This window comes from Chrysemys picta, unplaced genomic scaffold (genome assembly GCF_011386835.1).
Source record: "Chrysemys picta bellii isolate R12L10 unplaced genomic scaffold, ASM1138683v2 scaf5212, whole genome shotgun sequence".
NCBI lineage: Eukaryota > Metazoa > Chordata > Testudines > Emydidae > Chrysemys > Chrysemys picta.
Window position 1 is genome coordinate 26 of NW_027057912.1, and position 2,975 is coordinate 3,000.

Consider the following 2,975-nt stretch of genomic DNA (forward strand, 5'->3'; position numbering starts at 1 on the left):
TTTCTGGGTTGATACAATAATGTGAATCATATCTTTGTCTTACTGAAAAAGGTGGGATGCATTTCTGTAACTCAGAGAGGAGCTGCAGTATTAGATCACGTGTTACTGCTTACGTCACACAATTTAAAAATGATTAGTGCTTTCCTATAATGGAGAGAGGAGTGGCCACCTCTATCACCTGATATTGCTCCGATCAGAAATGTAACAAATTATCACTACTTCCCTATTACATAGCATAGCTATGGAGGTTTATATAATGAGATATTGTTTATGCTGGCTGGGTGTCATGTCAAAAAAAAAAAAAAGGTGAAAAGCCAGGGATTCCTCATCACAAAATACTGTAAGAGACAAACATTTATAGAAAAATATGCAAAAAAATCATTGGCTCACATTACCTTGAGCACTTTTTAATTGTTTGCAATCAAATGATTTAAAATAAATAATGATAATTTACTAATCATTCACAAATGTTTTAAAATGAAGGCACTGTCCCATATTCCACTACACTGGTCACATACAGCACAAGATTTGTTACAGTTCCTGGAAGTGTCCTGTTTGGGAATGGGCCGGCAGGGTTTACAAGTAGATCTGGGAGAATTTTTTTGGAAAAGCTTGTTTTTCGCAGTAAAATGCAGATTCGGATCGACAAAAACATTTCTCACATTTGTGCTAAATTCACCAAATTGTTTCAGTTAAAAAAATCAAAACATTTTGTTTTGACATTTTCTAAACAAAATATTTTGCTTTTTCAATTCAATATTACTTTTTAAAATTTTAGTTTAATTTTATGTTGAAAAAAAGTAAAACAATTTGAAAAAACAACAGTATGATTCATGTCAGGTCGTTATCAAACTTTTTGTTGGACTTAAAACTATATATTTTTTGTCCATTTTGGTTCATCAAAAAACCCTGAAACATTTTCATTTCGGTTGACCCAAAACGGTTCTTTTTTTGATTTTTCAGTTGGCCAGCAAACCAAAAAAACCAGTTATTTGCACAGCTCTATTTACAAGGACCACGATCCACGTCCACAGCTAATGTAAATCTGCAGAGCTGCATTGAATTTAATGGCGCTATGCCAATCTACACTGCTGAGGGCTCGATCCCATGACTTGTTATGGACAAAACCTACAAGTCATGGTTACTGTCCCAAAAGACATGGCTTTGCTTATTATTTCAATCTCATGGTGTAACAAGATACCAGTATTTTTCTGTAAGAAGTTATGCAGTATTACAGTTTATTTTGGCTAATACAGTGATTTATCGCTGCTTCCCTTTACAGCATTAGAGAACGTGTTATTGCTGAGATCATATTAAGTCATTATGGCTTCCCTATAAAACCAAGAAGACCTGCAGCATTATATCAGTTGTCACTACACAGCAGTAAGTTATCATGGCTTCTCTATACCCCAGAGACCAAACAGCCCACCTACCTCCACTAACAGCTGTTTGATCACCGTGTCCTTCCGCCCTTTGTCCAGGGTCTCCACTACCTCGTTCCCGCAGGGCAGATCTGTCTTCAGGGCCTCAGCGCTCACTGAGAAATCCACATTACCTGAAACAAAGAAGGGTAAGTGTTCTGCCAGGCACTGCAGCTACAGAGATGTCAGTGTCATTCGCTTGGTGTTTTGCTTTGATTACATGGAAATCTCTCTAAAGAGGGTCAAGTCTCAAGTCACATGTAGGTTAGCACTTTAGCACAGCTCTGCGGCAGCCTTAGTTCCAACCCCTAGACTCCAATGGCTACATCGAATGGGGCTGGGCAAGATGGAGAGGAGGGGACTGCAGGGTCAGTTCTTCAGATTCTGCCGCCCAGACCCCTGCATGGTTTCAGAGCCATCATCTTCCTTTTCCAGAAATTTCAGACCCAACCAGGTTGTCAATCCAGGTATTTATATGGCCCCCATCGCAGTAGTCAGATGGGGAAACTGAGGCATGGGGACACTGACTTGCCCAAGAGCTGGACACTGAGTCCAGGTCTCCTGAGTCCAGTCCAGTGCCTCAGCCACAAGGCCAGCCTTCCTCCTTTCACAGCGGATCAGTCCCTTCCAGAGAGGTTGGAGCCACCAGAAATCTGATCCAGAAATTTCAGTGCCACTTGATCCCTTTCACAGAGGTTTTGGAGCCATCCATTAGTTCCTGATCCGAGATTTTGGAGTTGCCAGGTCCCTTACCCAGAGATTTTGGGGTCACAGCCCAAGATACTGTTTTCCGTCCGTTCACACAGAGACAATAAGATTCTTCTTCCTTCTCCACAGGGGTAGCCCGGAAGTCATCAGATGGAGCCAGTGAGATGCTGACCTGTCAATTGTACAGAGAGGTGCCATCAGGCAGGGGGAGAGAGAGGGGTTCGAAGGGTTTGGGGGTAAGTGGAGATGGGACAGTGCAGGGGAGGAGAGGGGGCAGGGAGTTTGGGGGACACAGGGATTTGGTGGGGCAGGGATTGAGGTGGGGAAAGCTGAGGGGTACCGAGGTTTGGGGAGGTGCAGGAGACGGAGGATGGGCAGAGAGTTGGGTGCATGGCTCTGAAGAAACAGGTGATTGCAGGGCCTGAGGGACCCGGGACCAGTTGTGGGAATAAAGCCAAAGTGGTGACCCCAAATTTACCACCTTGGTATGAGTCTGAGAGCCCTCTGGTGTCTTGTTAGGGGAGGAGGTGAAGTGCTGGCTATAGGGGGCGGTGGGCTATCTGGGAGTAGCTGAGAGGGAACAGAATTAGGGACCATCAGTGAGCGTAGCAAAGGGCAGGAAAGGGATGGGGAAGCGGATGAGAGGGCCTTGGGGGCCCTTAACACTGTAAAGCTTGTTCCCGCTTCACTTTATCTAGGATGAAACCCATTTAAATAAAAGCTGAGAGAAAAGTCACCACAATTTTGCAGGGACCCCCTTCCTGAGTCCCCTCCAGTCCCCTGTGCTGGAGCAGGAATACACTGTAGGCTAGCGGGGCTAAAGAGTCAGTGCCGTTTCCATGGATG

General features: G+C 44.3%; 1 long non-coding RNA gene across 1 annotated transcript; it reads right to left on the bottom strand.

Moving 5' to 3' along the window:
* Window positions 1–264: 264 nt before the first annotated feature.
* LOC135980628 (uncharacterized) lies at window positions 265–2,953 on the bottom strand. The gene is made up of 2 exons (XR_010597598.1): window positions 2,175–2,953; window positions 265–1,555 (listed from the first exon to the last, which is right to left on the bottom strand). It is a non-coding gene; the product is annotated as an uncharacterized LOC135980628 (long non-coding RNA).
* Between the last annotated feature and the right edge of the window lie 22 nt (window positions 2,954–2,975).